This window comes from Salmo salar, chromosome ssa09 (genome assembly GCF_905237065.1).
Source record: "Salmo salar chromosome ssa09, Ssal_v3.1, whole genome shotgun sequence".
Taxonomy (NCBI): Eukaryota; Metazoa; Chordata; class Actinopteri; order Salmoniformes; family Salmonidae; genus Salmo; species Salmo salar.
Genome location: NC_059450.1, coordinates 65,923,502 through 65,945,250, shown reverse-complemented (window position 1 = coordinate 65,945,250; position 21,749 = coordinate 65,923,502).

Here is a 21,749-nt window from a genome sequence, read left to right as displayed (position 1 = left end):
ACAGTCATGACACAGGTGCACCAGTTTGTGTCAAGAACTGCAATGCTGCTGGGTTTTCACACTCAACAGTTTCCAGTGTGTATCAAGAATGGTCCACCACCCAAAGGACATCCAGCCAACTTGACACAACTGTGGGAAGCACTGGAGTCAACATGGGCCAGCATCCCTGTGGAATGCTTTCGAAACCTTGTAGAGTTCATGCCGTGATGAATTGAAGCTGTTCTGAGGGAAAAGGGGGTGCAACTCAACATTAGGAAGGTGTTCCTAATATTTTGTACACTCAGTGTATATTATACATTGAGTCATACACAATACATTCAATAACTTGTGCAGAAGGGGAGGAGAATAGGTTGATTGAGCAGGTTGCTTACGGCAACCAGTTGCTGTTGGTGGTGAAAAACTGTATGATCCTATGCCAGATAATGAGTGGCCTACAGGGCAAACAGAGCTGTGAGAATACTACAGTGAGGGAAAAAAGTATTTGATCCCTGCTGATTTTGTACGTTTGCCCACTGACAAAGAAATGATCAGTCTATAATTTTAATGGTAGGTTTATTTGAACAGTGAGAGACAGAATAACAACAAAAGAATCCATAAAAATGCATGTCAAAAATGTTATAAATTGATTTGCATTTTAAAGAGGGAAATAAGTATTTGACCCCTCTGCAAAACATGACTTAGTACTTGGTGGCAAAACCCTTGTTGGCAATCACAGAGGTCAGACGTTTCTTGTAGTTGGCCACCAGGTTTGCACACATCTCAGGAAGGATTTTGTCCCACTCCTCTTTGCAGATCTTCTCCAAGTCATTAAGGTTTCGAGGCTGACGTTTGGCAACTCGAACCTTCAGCTCCCTCCACAGATTTTCTATGAGATTAAGATCTGGAGACTGGCTAGGCCACTCCAGGACCTTAATGTGCTTCTTCTTGAGCCACTCCTTTGTTGCCTTGGCCGTGTGTTTTGGGTTATTGTCACGCTGGAATACCCATCCACGACCCATTTTCAATGCCCTGGCTGAGGGAAGGAGGTTCTCACCCAAGATTTGACGGTACATGGCCCCGTCAATCGTCCCTTTGATGCGGTGAAATTGTCCTGTCCCCTTAACAGAAAAACACCCCCAAAGCATAATGTTTCCACCTCCATCTTTGACGGTGGGGATGGTGTTCTTGGGGTCATACGCAGCATTCCTCCTCCTCCAAACACGGCGAGTTGAGTTGATGCCAAAGAGCTCCATTTTGGTCTCATCTGACCACAACACTTTCACCCAGTTGTCCTCTGAATCATTCAGATGTTCATTGGCAAACTTCAGGCGGGCATGTACAGTGGGGGGGGGGGGAAGTATTTGATCCCCTGCTGATTTTGTAGGTTTGCCCACTGATAAAGAAAGGATCAGTCTATAATTTTAATGGTAGGTTTATTTGAACAGTGAGAGACAGAATAACAACAATGTTATAAATTGATTTGCATTTTAATGAGGGAAATAAGTATTTGACCCCCTCTCAATCAGAAAGATTTCTGGCTCCCAGGTGTCTTTTATACAGGTAATGAGCTGAGATTAGGAGCACACTCTTAAAGGGAGTGCTCCTAACCGCAGCTTGTTACCTGTAAAAAAGACACCTGTCCACAGAAGAAATCAATCAATCAGATTCTAAACTCTCCACCATGGCCAAGACCAAGCAGCTTGGTGAGAAGGTAACAACATTTGGTGCGATTATTCGCAAATGGAAGAAACACAAAAGAACTGTCAATATCCCTGTAGAGGCGCACTGGAGGCCTGGTGCGTGGAGCCGGCACAGGTGGCACCGGACTGGTGACACGCACTTCAGGCCTGGTGCGTGGAGCAGGCACAGGATATACTGGCTGGGGAGGCGCACTGAAGGCCTGGTGCGTGGAGCCGGCACAGGACGTACCGGGCTGGGGAGGCACACTGGAAGCCTGGTGCGTGGAGCCGGCACAGGTGGCACCGGACTGGTGACACACACTTCAGGGCGAGTGCGGGGAGCAGGCACAGGACGTACCGGGCTGGGGAGGCGCACTGGAGGCCTGGTGCGTGGAGCTGGCACAAGACGTACCGGACTGGTGACACGCACTTCAGGGCAAGTGCGGGGAGCTGGCACAGGACGTACCGGACTGGGGAGGCGCACTGGAGACCTGGTGCATGGAGCCAGTACAGGTGGCACTGGACTGGTGACACGCTCTTCAGGGAGGGTGCAGAGAGCTGGCACAGGACATACCGGACTGGGGAGACACACTGGAGGCCAGAAGCGTGAAACTGGCACAGACTTCACCAGACTGCTGACAGGCTCTTCAGGTCGAATGTTGAGTAGAACACACTTGACCAACATCTCTCTCCTCTCTCTCTCCCCCAACTTCTCCATTGCCTCCCTGATGGTCTCTGACTCTTCAGGGCGAGTGCGGGGAGCTGGCACAGATGGCACCGGACTGGTGTCACACTCTTCAGCACGCCTGTGCTGCAGCATACTCCTAGCCAACATCATTCTCCGATATCCCTCCTCACACTGCTCCATCAACTCCCAGGCGTGCTCTGGCTCTCTCCTTGGCTCGGCCGACCACCCCTCGTGCCCCCCCCCAAAAGAAAATCTTGGGGTTTCTGTGGCTGCGGTCCCCGGCGTTGTCGCTGTCCTTCCTGATTTCCTGGCGACTCCCGCCAAGGAAGGGTCTCGCATCCTCCCATGATCTCTTCCCAGGTCCAACTCACTTTTCCCACCGTTGCACGCTGCTTTGTCCTTGTTTGGTGGGATATTCTGTCACGATCGTGAGGAGAGATGGACCAAGGCGCAGCGTGAGATGAGTTCCACATACTTTATTATATAGTGAAACTACCAAAACAATAAACAAACATAAAACAAATCTGAAAGTCGTAGTGCAAAACACACTAACACAAGCAATATCCCACAAAGCAGGAGGGAACAGGGAACCCTTAAGTATGATCCCCAATTAGAGACAACGAACATCAGCTGCCTCTAATTGGGAACCATACTAAGAGCACCAACATAGAAATGAAAAGACTAGAACACCCCCTAGTCACGCCCTGACCTACAACACCATAGAGAACCAAGGGCTCTCTATGGTCAGGGCGTGACAATGATATTATCTCCTTCACATAATTATGGTGGAATGGATATTGATGTTGATGTTAAGATTTGGGTAAGATATTTGTATACATTTGTTCAGTTACGTTTAATTCTAGTCAAGTAGTCATCGAAAACTAAAGAAAGGTTCACTTGCCAGTGGGGAAACACATAAGCCATATGCCCATCCTTAGAATACAAATGCTTCCATTTGCAATGAAGTGCTTTGTTTATTTTCAATGCTTCATTAGATCCCAGCGGTTCCAGTACATCTAGATAAAATGGTCCGATGTGAAATGAGAGAGGGTATGACAACATTATTGGATCATTAACCAAGTCTTCATTGGAAAGACATGATTGCAGAGTTTTTGGTGTGATATCGGTGTCAGCATTTAGTACAGATAGTATTTGGATGGATGGACATCCCTGTGAGCCAACCTGGACTCGGTTACACTGTGGTTTCAGAAAGTATTTTTTGTTACATTTTGAATTTAAAATTGATTAAATTGAGATTGTGTGTCACTGGCCTACATACAACACCACATAATGTCAAAGTGGAATTATGTTTTTAAATGTGTTTCACAAATTCATTACAAATGAAAAGTTGAAATATCTTGGGTCAATAAGCATTCAACCCCATTGTTAAGGCAAGCCTAAATAAGTTGCATAGACTCACACCTCATCTCTGTACTCCACACATACAATTATCCCTCAGTCGAGCAGTGAATTTCAAACACAGATTCAACCACAAAGACCAGGGAGGTATTCAAATGCCTTGCATAGAAGGTGACCTATTGTCAGATGGGTAAAAAATAATAAAAAGCAGACACTGAATACCCCTTTGAACATGGTGAAGTTATTAATTTCACTTTGGATGGTGTAATAATACCCCTAGTCACTACAAAGATACAGGCGTCCTACCTCAGTTGCCAGAGAGGAAAGAAACCTCTCAGGGATTTCACCATGAGGCCAATGGTGACTTTAAAACTGATAGAGTTTAATGGTTGTGATAGGAGAAAACTGAGGATGGATCAACAACAATGTAGTTACACCACATTATTAACCTAAATGACAGAGTCAAAAGAAGGAAGCCTGTACATAATAAAAACTGTCACATCTGCTCCCACTACACCCTCTGGTGTCCATCCGGTGTCGTCCTAACTTGCAGTTCTCCCCCCTGTGTATTCTCTGTCTGTCTGTCTGTCTGTCTGTCTGTCTGTCTGTCTGTCTGTCTGTCTGTCTGTCTGTCTGTCTGTCTGTCTGTCTGTCTGTCTCTCTGTCTCTCTGTCTCTCTGTCTCTGTCTGTGTGTGGTTGGAGTCAGAGCAGATCCTGTTCCACATCTCACCACCAATCACCTTGCTCTGGATATCACTCACCACCATTACCTTCGATTCCCTTCAGGACCTGTTCCCTAGTTCTACTCAGCCAACTCCATCCTCACTCTACGCTCCTGGTTTTTGCAACTCATCTGAGCTACCCCGGTTCTGCACTCCCCATTTCTCTGTGATCAATAAACCTTTTTGTGCATTCATCCCGGCTTCCTCTTCTGAGTCCGCTCTTGGGTTCCCCCCCTTCGCTCATCGTAACAAAAAAACATTCCAAAATGTGCTTCCTGTTTGCAATAACGCACTAAAGTGCGGCAGGTAGCCTAGTGGTTAGAGCATTGGACTAATAACCGAAAGGTTTCAAGGTCGAATCCCTGAGCTGACAAGGTAAAAATCTGTTGTTCTGAACAAGACAGTTAACCCACTGTTCCTAGTCTGTCATTGAAAATAAAAATTTGTTCTTAACTGACCAGCCTAGTTAAATAAAGGTAAAAAAGTAATACTGCAACAACATTTGGCAAAGCAAATAACTTTTTGTCCTGAATACAAAGTGTTGTGTTTGGGGCAAATCCAATACAGCACATTACTGAGTACCACTCTCCATAATTCAAGCATAGTGGTGGCTGCATCATGTTATGTGTATGCCTGTAATCGTTAAGGACGGGTGTTTTTCAGGATGAAAAAAAGAAACGGAATGGAGCTAAGCACAGGCAAAACCGTAGAGTAAAACCTGGTTGAGTCTTCTTTCCACCAGACACTGAGAGATGAATTCACCTTTCAAGAGGACAATAACCTAAAACACAAGGCCAAATCTACACTAGTTGCTTACCAAGATGATAGTGAATGTTTCTGAGTGGCCGAGTTACAGTTTTGACATATCTGCTTGGCAAGACCTGAAAATGGTTGTCTACCAATGATCAACAACAAGATGATGCCAACAGACATGGCAGCTCTGCTTCTAAGCAACTTTGAAGTATTTTGTTTCTTTGTGTGTTATTTCTTACATTATTAGCCCAGAATGTTTTTTGTGTTATTACATACAGCCAGAAATAACTTTTAGATATCAGAGCGGCGGTAACTCACCAGCATTACGAACAGGAATACAACTTTCCCGAATTGCATCCTTTGTTCGTACCCCCCAGGGCAATTTAACTTATCACAGAGGCTGCTCCAAGATGCTGCCGGGGGAGAAGAGGTATTCGGCGAGGCGTACACACTCAGTAGGCGTGCACACCATCCACCGCTTCTGAGTATATTACTCGCTAATGTTCAGTCTCCGGACAATAAAGTAAACGAGCTCAGAGCGAGGATCTCCTTCCAGAATGACATCAGGGACTGTAACATACTCTGTTTCACGGAATCATGGTTCTCTCCGGGTTCTCAGTACGTCGCGCAGACAGGAATGAAGAATAACACAATTCCACCTGCACAGCCCGCTCCCAAGGATTGTGGGCTCTTGTTCTCCGTGGCAGACGTGAGTAAGACATTTAAGAGTGTTAACCCTCGCAAGGCTGCCAGCCCAGACGGCTCCCTAGCCGCAACCTCAGAGCATGCGCAGACCAGCTGGCTGGAGTGATTACGGAGAAATTGTATTTCTCCCTATCCCAGTCTGCTGTCCCAACTTGCTTCAAGATGTCGACCATTGTTCCTGTACCCAAGAAAGCAAATGTAACTGAACTAAATGACTATCGGCCTATAGCACTCACTTCTGTCATCATGAAGTGCTTTGAAAGGCTAGTTAAGGATCATATCACCTCTACCTTACCTGACCCCCTAGAACCACTTCAATTTGCTTTACGCCCCAATAGATCCACAGACGATGCAATCGCCATTGCACTGCACACTGCCCTATCCCATCTGGACAAACCTATGTAAGCTAATCCTTCAACACCATAGTACCCTCCAAGCTCATCATTAAGCTTTGGTCCCTGGGTCTGAACCCTGCCCTGTGCAACTGCGTCCTGGACTTCCTGACAGGCCACCCCCAGGTGGTGAAGGTAGGAAACAACACCTCCACTTCGCTGATCCTCAACACATGGGCCCCACAACCTTGCATGGTCAGCCCCCTCCTATACTCCCTGTTAACTGAGTGGCCATGCACGCCTCCAACTAAATCATCAAGTTTGCAGATGACACAAGAGTAGTAGGCCGGATTACCAACAATGACGAGACAGCCTACAGGGAGGAGGTGAGGGCCCTGGCGGAGTGGCGCCAGGAAAACAGCCTCTCCCTCAACGTCAACAAAACGAAGAAGCTGATCCTGGACTTCAGGACACAGCAGAGGGAGCACGCCCCTATCTACATCGATGGGACCGCAGTGGTGAAGTTGAATGCTTCAAGTTCCTCGGCGTTCACATCAGTGACAATCTGAAATGGTCCACCCACACAGACAGTGTGGTGAAGAAGGCGCAACAGCTGGTACGGCAACTGCACTGCTGGCAACCGCAGGGCTCTCCAGAGGGTGGTGCGGTCTGCTCAACGCATCACCGGGGGCACACTGCCTGCCCTCCAGGCAGCACCCGATGTCACAGGAAGGCCAAAAAGATCATCACTTTAATAATGTTTACATACTGATTTACTAATTTCATATATATATATATACTGTATTCGATTCTATTTGTATTTTAGTAAATGCCACTCCGACATTGCTCATCGTAATATATACAGTACTAGTCAAAACTTTGGACACACTTACTCATTCAAGTGTTTTTCTTTATTTTTACTATTTTCTACATAATAGAATAATAGTGAAGACATCAAAACTGTGAAATAACACATACGGAATCATGTAATAACCAAAAAAAGTGTTAAACAAATCTAAATATATTTTATATTTGAGATTCTTTGCCTTGATGACAGCTTTGCACACTATTGCCATTCTCTGCTCCATGAGGTAGTCACCTGGAATGAATTTCAATTAACAGGTGTGCCTTTTTGAAAGTTAATTTCTTTCCTTCTTAATGCGTTTGAGACAATCAGTTGTGTTGTGACAAGGTAGGGTGTGTGGGTGGTATACAGAAGATAGCCCTATTTGGTAAAAGACCAAGTCCATATACCAAGTCCATATTATGGCAAGAACAGCTCAAATAAGCAAAGAGAAACGACAGTTCATCATTACATTAAGACATGAAGGTCAGTCAATGTGGAAAATGTCAATAACTTTGAAAGTTTCTTCAAGTGCAGTCGCAAATACTATCAAGTGCTATGATAAAACTGACTCTCATGAGGACCGCCACAGGAAAGGAAGACCCAGAGTTACCTCTGCTGCAGAGGATAAGTTCATTAGAGTTAACTGCACCCCAGATTGCAGCCCAAAAAATGTGTGAATCAGGCCTTTGTGGTTGAATTGCTGCAAAGACACCATTGCTTAGGACACCAAGAGACTTGCTTGGGCCAAGAAACACAAGCAAGGGACATCAGACCGGTGGAACCTGTCCAAATGTGAGATTTTTGGTTCCAATCTCGTCTTTGTAAGACGCAGAGTAGGGGAACGTATGATCTCCGCATGTGTGGTTCCCACTGTGAAGCATGGAGGAGGAGGTGTGATGGTGTGGGGGTGCTTTGCTGGTCACACTGTCTGTGATTTATTTAGAATTCAAGGCCCACTTAACCAGCATGGCTACCACGCCATTCTGCAGCGATCTGCCATCCCATCTGGTTTGCGCTTAGTGAGACTATCATTTGTTTTTCAACAGGACAATGACCCAACATACCTCCAGGCTGTGTAAGGGCTATTTGACCAAGAAGGAGAGTGATGGAGTGCTGCATCAAAATGACCTGGCATCCACAATCACCCGACCTCAACCCAATTGAGATAGTTTGGGATGAGTTGGACCGCAGAGTGAAGGAAAAGCAGCCAACAAGTGCTCAGCATATGTGGGAACTCCTTCAAGATTGTTGGAAAAGCATTCCAGGTGAAGCTGGTTGAGATAATGCCAAGAGTGTGCAAAGCTGTAATCAAGGCATAGGGAATCTCAAACATAAAATATATTTTGATTTGTTTAACACTTTTCTGGTTACTACATGATTCGAAATGTGTTATTTAATAGTTCTTCACTATTATTTTACAATGTCGAAAATAGTAAAAATAAATAAAAACCCTTGAATGTGTAGGTGTGTCCAAACCTTTGACTGGTACTGTATATATTTCTTAATTCCATTATTTTACTTTTAGATTTGTGTTTATTGTTGTGAATTGTTAGATACTACTGCATTATTGGAGCTAGGAAGACATTTCGCTACACCCGCAATTACATCTGCTAAACATATGTGTGACCAATAAAATTTGATTTGATGTTGCACAATCCAGGTGTGGAAAGCTGAGACTTACCCAGAAAGACATAGCTGTAATCATTTGTCCTGTTTTTCATAAATTGTGGATGTCAACATCTATTTCCTTTTGATATTTTACAAATTCCAATTCGTATATTAGGTTTAGAACTTGCTACTAGAATGATATGTTACGAATTACAATCTCTTGCTGCTAACGCTAGCTAGGTTAGAGTTTAGGGTTAGGTCAGGGGGTTAAGGGTAGGGCTATGGTCAGCAGGTAAGAGGTTAAAGTTAGAGTTAGCTAACATGCTAAGTCGTTAAAAAGAAGTAGCAAAGTTGCTAATTATCTAAAATGCTAAAGTTGTCTGTGATGTGATTCAAACATGCAACCGTTGGGTTGCTAGACGATAGCGTTATACACCCACATATCCTCCCTGACCAACCTCCACCCTATCGTTTCTGTCTTAAGTAACTCTCTGTCTTTAGTAACCACACCAAACGTAACATATACTAACTGGAGGGCTACAAATGTACATTTACTATGTTACATCTATTCTGAGCGACCAGGCTGTGTGAGCCATCTCTTTGGGATCAGACAGATCAAAGACACCAAGGCATTACAGCCACTTTTAAAGGCATTTATTGATGAAATACACACTTACGTTTTTGACAAAAAACATCCTTAATATTGTGAGTAAGAAATTCCATCCCAGTTCTCTACCAAAATCTCCTTTAATGTGGCAATGGAAATAAATAATCATAATACAAAAAAGAGAACAAGGAAAAGGACACCTGAATAAGTGCCTGTGTTTAACCCAGAACTTTTTTTTTCGGACGAAATTTGTGTTACCGAGGCATAAAAAAAAACAAGAGCGACAAGACCAAAATAAAATCCAGCAATTTCATATCCGGGTGCATTAGTGTGATCTGAGATTCCTGGTCACCCTCAAGACCAGGAAGGCATTTTTGTTACCTGAGGAATTGACTGGAAAGCCAACAAAAATACGTTAAATGGAATTTTTACGCTGAAACCTGGAACCATCTGAGAAAAGGATATTGCACATTTTCCTTGCAAATACAATTAACCACATTGCCAGTTTACATTAGTTTTAATTTTGCCAGACCTTGACCCAAAGAGGAGCACAGCTTGTGCTGGTTGTACACAGAAAGCATTGAGCAGACGTCATCACTTACAATACAAAGGAGGGAGCACAGTTATAAATTCATATTTAGGCCATAAAATCGTATGTATGTTTTATGTTGTAAATCTTGTATGTTTTAAACAAAACAAAAATAAAAAATAATGAACACAGGGAAGGATATCAAATCTCTGTATGTTTTTCAAAAACAAAAAGCTACTGCAGGAGTCATAACTTTACAGTATAAATAAATAATAATAATACACAATTCAGACAGATTAAATCGATGACGAGTGCCACTGTGAAGGTTGGTTACTGTGGACTTATTTCCCTTTGTTTTGAAGGAAAATATGACTGTAACATTTATCAGGCTTATGAACTCACTATGACATCCAGACCACATCTCTTTCCTCATTCCCAGAGTCAGGTCCAAGTTGCAGATGATAGTTTAACGCCTTTGAAATAGACAAATGAAATGGAAATATCATGTTGAAATGAAAGCCAATTCCAGACAGTTGCCCCTCAATCGGCACCACCTGTGGGATTGTGACTCACTGCATGGCACCATCAAGAGCCAAGCTGCCTTTCTGAGTGGGTGCAGTGGTGCAGTACTGCCCTGGCCAGACAATCCGTATTTTTGGAGTGTGTTTCATCCAGACTAGCCGCCTGAGTGACCCCGGTCAGACGTAGGGGTCGCCTGGGTGATTACAGAGCTTTACAGGAGAGCTCAAGAGGCCAGAGTGAAAAAGAGCCATCACACGCTCAGAGTGGAGACTGTTATTACAGGAACCTAAACACTGGGCCATTTTGAGACTACCTGGAATACTTTGGGTGTCTATCCAGGGTATCCATTCAAAAATTACTACTGCTGTTTCACGAAAATATTATTAAGACTTAATTGCTCTTAAAAAAAACTAGGTTAAAAGCCTCCACAGGTACCATGGCTTATTCTGGTCTTCATAAGTAGCATTATGACATCTCAATTAGCTGGTAGTCAAGTTCAGGCAATCAGACTATCAGTTACGTACAGCTCGCCCCAACCGCGGTGTGGATAATTCGGAGATAACAAGAGGATAAGAGTCTTGAAAATGAGAAAAGAGGAGTTTATGAGTTGAGGCCTTGACATGTCATGGTCTCCACACTGGCAACGGTTCAGTCTGGAAATGAACCACGGCCTGCAGTGAGCAGAATAGGGAAGCATGTAAGCCTCTTAGCCTAGCTGTCAAGTGTAGCGACACTGATGTCTCAACGTAGGGCTGATAAAAGTGTGAAGATCAATCCAATCCAGTGCTCTGGAGGTGGAACCTGCCCCCGCGTTACTCCACACCACTCCCAGGCATACTTTCAATGACTCCTGGGGTATGATTTAACATTGGAAACATTCGAACAACAATACCTGTGCCGGCACTATGCACCCGGCGAATGTCTAACTGCTAGAAGTCGTGAAAGTGTAGTGATAAAGAGATTTCTGTACCAATTCCATAGAACAGAAAGGACAACTACAGCTAGAACTGGGATCCCCAAGCATTTCACTGAGGTTACTGTGAGTCGCATGAAAATAACCCTAAATAAATACTCTTTCTCTCTGAAGAAGAATCATTCAGGTATATAGCTACCCCAGCTTCTCCACTTTTTGTGTGCTTTCAATAACAGCAACTTCTTCACGGTCCAAAATTTTATTTACCATTCTCTCTGTTCCGTTTATCCATTTATCCATTTATGCATTTACTGATGGGGTGACCGTTATCCAAATAAAAATATGTTTTGGTTAAGCTGGTTTGGTAGAGACATGTATGAAAGTATTTTTTTTAATATAATATGCACCTATAAGACCTTATTTGGACTGTGTGTGAACAAGACTGACAGCTTTCCTTGCATAAATACAAGAAGGGGAATCAAAAATGATTGACAGAAATATTGACAGTGCTGTGAGGTAATGCTATGTGAGGTCTGAAATGTTAATTTATGCTCCAGTTCAAGGAAAGAATATTTCAGTTGCACTGAAGAAAAAGGTGGCCATGACTATGAATTAAGACTGTTCTGTCCTTCTGTGCCTTGATTCCTGTAATACACAGTTGAGCCATTAATCTCTGAAGTACTTTCTCCCCAAACTCTCATTAGACACGCTCAAATAAGCACCAAAATTAGAGCCACCTCAAAAAGGTACAAAAGTAATTGATTTTGATACTATCATATCAAAAAATGCATTTATTTCATATGCTCAAAAGAGTATTCATCTTTCATATCTGAGTGTGCTTCTTTCACATAATGAAGATACTTCAAGCTCTTTTCAATTTAATTATATCTCAAATTTAACTGTTTCATATTTGACTATCTGTTCCAAACAGCTTTTTATCTCAGGTCCCATACTGCTGTGAAATAGATGAAATCTCATTGACTTTCACATAGCTGACAACACGGAAATAAAAGAGCAAGTCAAGGGGGTTTTCAAGCCTTTGGCAATAAAGGTAGCAATGACATATGGATAGAAGAAGTGGTGGGATGCTGCACTGTACCTAAAGGTAACCCAGAGGAATACATTCTACTAAGGACTGGGATGCTAATGCTATCAGCTGCTGGGTGCTCAGCCATCTCTTGTGGGTGCACTTCCTCATCTCTCGAAACAATATGCAGGGTTAGGGAGCTGTGAAGAGTGGTCGAATAAACACGAGGACGGATTCATTGTGGTATGAATACCTAAAGAGAATAAATCAACACAACTGCCTCCTGTCGATAGCAAGAATAACAGTAGCTGCATAATATTATCTTGCAGGCTTTTTGGACACAGGTGTTTCGAACAATACTCCCAAGATCTTGCTTGATTATACTGTTCGACAAAACCAGGTTGATTTAATGGTAAATTGTATTTGAAGGCAATGCAATTGAGATGTAGAAATAGTTTAGAAGTGGGCTGCTTTGATTTATTTGTTTTGTTTCTCTCTCAGAGAACTAAAAGATGCCTTTCTATGTACTGATAAGGAGTCTGCTCTACGTTAAAAACCCAATACATCTCCCAATACTACATATAAACTCAGAAAAAAAAGAAACGTCCCTTTTTCAGGACACTGTAATTCATAAAAATCCAAATAACTTCACAGATCTTCAATGTAAAGGGTTTAAACATTGTTTCCCATGCTTGTTTAATGAACCATAAACAATTAATGAACATGCACCTGTGGAACGGTCGTTAAGACACTAACAGCTTACAGACGGTAGGGAATTAAGATCACAGTTATGAAAACTTAGGACACTAAAGAGGCTTTTCTACTGACTCTGAAAAACACCAAAAGAAAGATGCCCAGGGTCCCTGCTCATCTGCGTGAATGTGCCTTAGGCATGCTGCAAGGAGGCATGAGGACTGCAGATGTGGCCAGAGCAATAAATTGCAATGTCCGTACTGTGAGACGCCTAAGACAGCGCTACAGGGAGACAGGACGGACAGCTGATCGTCCTCGCAGTGGCAGACCATGTGTAACAACACCTGCACTGGATCGGTACTTCCGAACGTCACACCTGCGTGACAGGTACAGGATGGCAACAACTGCCCGAGTTACACCAGGAACGCACAATCCCTCCATCAGTGCTCAGACTGTCCACAATAGGCTGAGAGAGGCTGGACTGAGGGCTTGTAGGCCTGTTGTAAGGCAGGTCCTCACCAGACATCACCGGCAACAACGTCGCCTATGGGCACAAACCCACCGTCGCTGGACCAGACAGGACTGGCAAAAAGTGCTCTTCACTGACAAGTCGCGGTTTTGTCTCACCAGGGGTGATGGTCGGATTCGCATTTATCGTCAAAGGAATGAGCATTACACCGAGGCCTGGACTCTGGAGCGGGATTGATTTGGAGGTGGAGGGTCCGTCATGGTCTGGGGCGGTGTGTCACAGCATCATCGGACTGAGCTTGTTGTCATAGCAGGCAATCTCAACGCTGTGCGTTACAGGGAGGACATCCTCTTCCCTCATGTGGTACCCTTCCTGCAGGCTCGACCTGATATGACCCTCCAGCATGACAATGTCACCAGCCATACTGCTCGTTCTGTGAGTGATTTCCTGCAAGACAGGAATGTCAGTGTTCTGCCATGGCCAGCGAAGAGCCCGGATCTCAATCCCATTCAGCACGTCTGGGACCTGTTGGATCAAAGGGTGAGGGCTAGGGCCATTCCCCCCAGAAATGTCTGGGAACTTGCAGGTGCCTTGGTGGAAGAGTGGGGTAACATCTCACAGCAAGAACTGGCAAATCTGGTGCAGTCCACGAGGAGGACATGCACTGCAGTACTTAATGCAGCTGATGGCCACGCCAGATACTGACTGTTACTTTTGATTTTAACCCTCCCTTTGTTCAGGGACACATAATTCCATTTCTGTTAGTCACATGTCTGTGGAACTTATTCAGTTTATGTCTCAGTTGTTGAATCTTGTTATGTTCCTACAAATATTTACACATGTTAAGTTTGCTGAAAATAAACTCAGTTGACAGTGAGATGACGTTTCTTTTTTACTGAGTTTACAAGTTGCCCAACAATATACAGTGCATTCGGAAAGTATTCAGACCCCTTGAATTTTCCACATTTTGTTACGTTACAGCCTTATTCTAAAATGGATTCTATTGTTTTTCCCCCCTCATCAATCCACACACAATACCCCATAATCACAAAGCAAAAATAGGTTTTTAGAATTTTGTGCAAATTCATTTGAAATAAAAAACGGATATATCATTTACATAAGTATTCTGACCCTTTACTCAGTACTTTGTTGAAGCACATTTGCAAGCGATTACAACCTCAAGTCTTCGTGGGAATGACGCTACAAACTTGGCCCACCTGTATTTGGGGAGTTTCTTCCATTCTTCCCTGCAGATCCTCCCAAGCTCTGTCAGGTTGGATGTGGAGAGTCGCTGCACAGCTATTTTCTGGTCTCTCCAGAGATGTTTGATCGGGTTCAAGTCCGGGCTCTGGCTGGGCCACTAAAGGACATTCAGAGACTAAACACCTTCTCTGCCCGCTTTGAGGATAACACAGTGCCACCAACGCAGCCCGCTCCCCAGGACTGTGGGCTCTCATTCTCCGTGGCCGAATTGAGTAAGACATTTAAGCGTGTTAACCCTTGCAAGGCTAATGTGTTAACCCTTGCAAGGCTGCCAGCCCAGACGGCTCCCTAGCCGCGACCTCAGAGCATGTGCAGACCAGCTGGCTGGAGTGAATATGGAGAAATTACATGTCTCCCTATCGCAGTCTGCTGTCCCAACTTGCTTCAAGATGTCCACGATTGTTCCTGTACCCAAGAAAGCAAATGTAACTGAACTAAATGACTATCGCACTATAGCACTCACTTCTGTCATCATGAAGTGCTTTGGAGGCTAGTTAAGGATCATATCACCTCTACCTTACCTGACCCCCTAGAACCACTTCAATTTGCTTTACGCCCCAACAGATCCACAGACGATGTGATCGCCATTGCACTGCACACTGCCCTATCCCATCTGGGGAACGGATGATCTCTGCATGTGTGGTTCCCACCGTGAAGCATGGAGGAGGAGGTGTGATTGTGTGGGGGTACTTTGCTGGACACACTGTCTGTGATTTATTTAGAATTCAAGGCCCACTTAACCAGCATGGGTGCCACGCCATTCTGCAGCAATCAGCTATCCCATCTGGTTTGCGCTTAGTGGGACTATCATTTGTTTTTCAACAGGACAATGACCCAACACACCTCCAGGCTGTGTAAGGGCTATTTGACCAAGAAGGAGAGTGATGGAGTGCTGCATCAAATGACCTGGCATCCACAATCACCCGACCTCAACCCAATTGAGATGGTTTGGGATTAGTTGGACTGCAGAGTGAAGGAAAAGCAGCCAACAAGTACTCAGCATATGTGGGAACTCCTTCAAGATTTTTGGAAAAGCATTCCAGGTGAAGCTGGTTGAGAGATGCCAAGAGTGTGCAAAGCTGTCATCAAGGCATAGGGAATCTCAAATAAAAAATATATTTTGATTTGTTTAACACTTTTTTGGTTACTACATGATTCAATATGTGTTATTTAATAGTTCTTCACTATTATTTTACAAATTTCGAAATGTACTATTTCGAAAATAGTAAAAATAAAGAAAAAACCTTGAATGTGTAGGTGTGTACAGTATCAAACTGGCACTGTATATATTCCTTAATTCCATTATTTTACTTTTAGATTTGTGTGTATTGTTGTGAATTGTTAGACACTACTGCACTGTTGGCGCTCGGGAACACATTTCACTACACCCGGAATAACATCTGCTAAATATGTGTATGTGACCAATAAAATTTGATTTGATGTTGCACAATCCAGGTGTGGAAAGCTGAGACTTAGCCAGAAAGACATAGCTGTAATCATTTGTCCTGTTTTTCATAAATTGTGGATGTCAACATCTATTTCCTTTGATATTTTACAAATTCCAATTCGTATAATAGGTTTACAACTTGCTATTTGAATGATATGTTACGAATTACAATCTGTTGTTGCTAACGTTGGCTAGGTTAGCTAGGTGGCTAACGCTAGCTAGGTTAGAGTTTAGGGTTAGGTCAAGGGGTTAAGTTTAGGGCTATGGTTAGCAGGTAAGAGGTTAAAGTTAGAGTTAGCTAACATGCTAAGTCCTTAAAAAGAAGTAGCAAAGTTGCTAATCATCTAAAATGCTAAGTTGTCCGTGATGTGATTCAAACATGCAACCGTTGGGTTGCTAGACGATAGCGTTATACGCCCACATATCCTCCCTGACCAACCTCCACCCTATCGTTTCTGTCTTAAGTAACTCTCTGTCTTTAGTAACCACACCAAACGTAACATATCATACTATCTGGAGGGCTACAAATGTACATTTACTATGTTACATCTATTCTGAGCGACCAGGCTGTGTGAGCCATCTCTTTGGGATCAGACAGATCAAAGACACCAAGGCATTACAGCCACTTTTAAAGGCATTTATTGATGAAATACACACTTACGTTTTTGACAAAAAACATCCTTAATATTGTGTGTAAGAAATTCCAGCCCAGTTCTCTACCAAAAACTCCTTTAATGTGGCAATGGAAATAAATAATCATAATACAAAAAAGAGAACAAGGAAAAGGACACCTGAATAAGTGCCCAGAACTTTTTTTTCGGACGAAATTTGTGTAACAGAGGCATAAAAAAAAAACAAGAGCGACAAGACCAAAATAAAATCCAGCCATTTCATATCCGGGTGCATTAGTGTGATCTGAGATTCCTGGTCACCCTCAAGACCAGGAAGGCATTTTTGTGACCTGAGGAATTGACTGGAAAGCCAACAAAAATACGTTAAATGGAATTTTTACGCTGAAACCTGGAACCATCTGAGAAAAGGATATTGCACATTTTCCTTGCAAATACAATTAACCACATTGCCAGTTTTACATTAGTTTTAATTTTGCCAGACCTTGACCCAAAGAGGAGCACAGCTTGTGCTGGTTGTACACAGAGAGCATTGAGCAGACGTCATCACTTACAATACAAAGGAGGGAGCACAGTTATAAATTCATAATTTAGGCCATAAAATCATATGTATGTTTTATGTTGTAAATCTTGTATGTTTTAAACAAAACAAAAATAAAAAATAATGAACACAGGGAAGGATATCAAATCTCTGTATGTTTTTCAAAAACAAAAAGCTACTGCAGGAGTCATAACTTTACAGTATAAATAAATAATAATAATACAAAATTCAGACAGATTAAATCGATGACCATTGCCACTGTGAAGGTTGGTTACTGTGGACTTATTTCCCTTTGTTTTGAAGGAAAATATGACTGTAACATTTATCAGGCTAATGAACTCACTATGACATCCAGACCACATCTCTTTTCCTCATTCCCAGAGTCAGGTCCAAGTTGCAGATGATAGTTTAACGCCTTTGAAATAGACAAATGAAATGGAAATATCATGTTGAAATGAAAGCCAATTCCAGACAGTTGCCCCTCAATCGGCACCACCTGTGGGATTGTGACTCACTGCATGGCACCATCAAGAGCCAAGCTGCCTTTCTGAGTGGGTGCAGTGGTGCAGTGCTGCCCTGGCCAGACAATCCGTATTTTTGGAGTGTGTTTCATCCAGACTAGCCACCTGAGTGACCCCGGTCAGACGTAGGGGTCACCTGGGTGATTACAGAGCTTTACAGGAGAGCTCAAGAGGCCAGAGTGAAAAAGAGCCATCACACGCTCAGAGTGGAGACTGTTATTACAGGAACCTAAACACTGGGCCATTTTGAGACTACCTGGAATACTTTGGTGTCTATCCAGGGTATCCATTCAAAAATTACTACTGCTGTTTCATGAAAATATTATTAAGACTTAATTACTCTTAAAAAAACTAGGTTAAAAGCCTCCACAGGTACCATGGCTTATTCTGGTCTTCATAAGTAGCATTATGACATCTCAATTAGCTGGTAGTCAAGTTCAGGCAATCAGACTATCAGTTACGTACAGCTCGCCCCAACCGCGGTGTGGATAATTCGGAGATAACAAGAGGATAAGAGTCTTGAAAATGAGAAAAGAGGAGTTTATGAGTTGAGGCCTTGACATGTCATGGTCTCCACACTGGCAACGGTTCAGTCTGGATATGAACCACAGTCAGCAGTGAGAAGAATAGGGAAGCATGTAAGCCTCTTAGCCTAGCTGTCAAGTGTAGCGACACTGATGCCTAACTACACCTAGAACTGGGATCCCGAAGCATTTCACTGAGGTTACTGTGAGTCACATGAAAATAACTCAAAATAAATACTCTTTCTCTATGAAGAAGAATCATTCAGGTATATACCTACCCCAGCTTCTCCGCTTTTTGTGTGCTTTCAATAACAGCAACTTCTTCACGGTCCAAAACTTCATTTACCATTCTCTCTGTTCCGTTTTTCCAGAGCAAGCCCGGACCGCGGGGAAAAGCAAACAAACAAATCAACAAGAAAAAAACAGCACCTTTTTCCATCTGCACAGAGAGAAAGTGAGACAGTTACGACACCACAACACACCCCTGGACTCCAGCATGTAGGCACTAGGCACGTTGTCACGAAGCCCGATTAGTGAGTGACTGAACTACTACAGGCCGCGGAATCCACAGCACTCATTTTAACTCTCTGAAGCTGATTTGAACCAGACTGAGTTAGAGTTAGAGAAAAGATGTTAGCACCGTACTCAGCTCCAAGAAGAGAGAAAAGAAGAGAAGGCACCAGCCTTCACAGTGGCAAAGCCCCCAAAACAAAGCCCCTCCCCCCATTATGTCCCAGAGATCACATCACAGGGTTCCTGAACAGCACTCGCATACATACAAAACAAGTAGAGAAAAGAACATCTGAATCATATTAAAAAAAAAACATGTAACATGCCTTTGTTCCAATTATACCAGTTCTTAAGAAGACATAGGTACTGCTGGGAAATAGTTACCTAATTGTTTTCTCGGATAGCATTTTTGCGATAAGTAATGATTACATGGCTAATATGCTGTTCAAACAAAGCTAATGTAAATATATGGGGCCTGTAACACAAAATTAATATGTCATTCACACAGGAGACAAGCGGTCAATATTGACAAATATGCTTGCACATCTTTCAGCTCTTGGATGGGTAAGCTAAGGTCAAAGGCAGAAGGTACTGATAAAAACAACAGGAAATGAGCCAGACAGACTTTACACATATTGTGTTGCCATATGCATACAAAAAAAAAAATCACACTGTAAGACATCTTAACAAATATGGTCGAAGTATGGAAATCATTTTTTTAAAGTATTTATATCAATAGCATTTATGCATTTACTGATGGGGTGACCGTTAACCAAATAAAAATGAGTTTTGGTTAAGCTGGTTTGGTAGAGACATGTATGAAAGTATTTTTTTTATATAATATGCACCTATAAGACCTTATTTGGACTGTGTGTGAACAAGACTGACAGCTTTCCTTGCATAAATACAAGGAGGGGAATCAAAAATGATTGACAGAAATATTGACAGTGCAGTGAGGTAATGCTATGTGAGGTCTGAAATGTTAATTTATGCTCCAGTTCAAGGAAAGAATATTTCAGTTGCACTGAAGAAAAAGGTGGCCATGACTATGAATTAAGACTGTTCTGTCCTTCCGTGCCTTGGTTCCTGTAATACACAGTTGAGCCATTAATCTCTGAAGTACTTTCTCCCCAAACTCTCATTAGACACGCTCAAATAAGCACCAAAATTAGAGCCACCTCAAAAAGGTACAAAAGTAATCGATTTTGATACTATCATATCAAAAAATGCATTTTTTTCATATGCTCAAAAGAGTATTAATCTTTCATATCTGAGTGTGCTTCTTTCACATAATGAAAAAACTTTAAGCTCTTGTCAATTTAATAACGTCTCAAATTTAACTGTTTCATATTTGACTATCTGTTCCAAACAGCTTTTTATCTCAGGTCCCATACTGCTGTGAAATAGATTAAATCTCATTGACTTTCATATAGCTGACCACACAGAAATACAAGAGCAAGTCAAGGGGGTTTTCAAGCCTTTGGCAATAAAGGTAGCAATGACACAGGGATAGAAGAAGTGGTGGGATGCTGCACTGTACCTAAAGGTAACCCAGAGGAATACATTCTACTAAGGACTGGGATGCTAATGCTATCAGCTGCTGGGTGCTCAGCCATCTCTTGTGGGTGCACTTCCTCATCTCTCGAAACAATATGCAGGGTTAGGGAGCTGTGAAGAGTGGTCGAATAAACACGAGGACGGATTCATTGTGGTATGAATACCTAAAGAGAATAAATCAATACAAGTGCCTCCTGTCGATAGCAAGAGTAACAGTAGCTGCATAATATTATCTTGCAGGCTTTTTGGACACAGATGTTTCGAACAATACTCCCAAGTTCTAGCTTGATTATACTGTTAGAGGAAACCAGGTTGATTTAATGGTAAATCGTATTTGATGGCAATGCAATTGAGATGTAGCAATCACTGGAATAGTCTAGAAGCGGGATGCTTTCATAGACTGTCTCAAATTCATATCTTGTGCATGTAGCAATGCAACGTCATTTCAGACTATTTTCTTTTTTTACACGGCAGAAGATTTGATATATTTCTTTTGTTTCTCTCTCAGACAACTAAAAGATGCCTTTCTATATACTGATAAGGAGTCTTCTCTACATTAAAAACCCAATACTACATATACAAGTAGCCCAACAATATACAGTGCATTCGGAAAGTATTCAGACCCCTTGACTTTTCCACATTTTGTTATGTTACAACCTTATTCTAAAGTGGATTAAAAAAAAATTCTCCCCTCATCGATCTACACACAATACAACGCTTAAATGTATCATTTAATTTTTTTTTTACATTTACGTAATTTAGCAGACGCTCTTATCCAGAGCGACTTACAAATTGTATCGACATGGCACATGACCCCCGTACTCCAAGGAACTATGGGGAATTTTGTCTTTATCAAAACAAGTGCTTTGTTCTAGATATACTGTACTGCCCTTGAGATATGCAAATACTAGGCGACTCCGGGATGCTGGCCTTTAGGCAGAGATGCAAAGAAAAAGCCATATCTCTGTCCAGTGACTGTGTTCTTTTGTCCATCTTAATCTTTTCTTTTTATTCGCCAGTCTGAGAAATGTCTTTTTCTTTGCAACTCTGCTTAGAAGGCCAGCATCCCGGAGTCGCCTCTTCACTGTTGACATAGAGACTGGTGTTTTGCGGGTACTATTTAATGAAGCTGCCAGTTGAGGACTTGTGAGTCGTCTATTTCTCAAACTAGACACTCTAATGTACTTGTCCTCTTGCTCAGTTGTGCACCGGGGCCTCCCACTCCTCCTTCTATTCTGGTTAGAGCCAGTTTGCGCTATTCTGTGAAGAGAGTAGTACACAGCGTTGTACAAGATCTTCAGTTTCTTGGCAATTTCTCGCATGG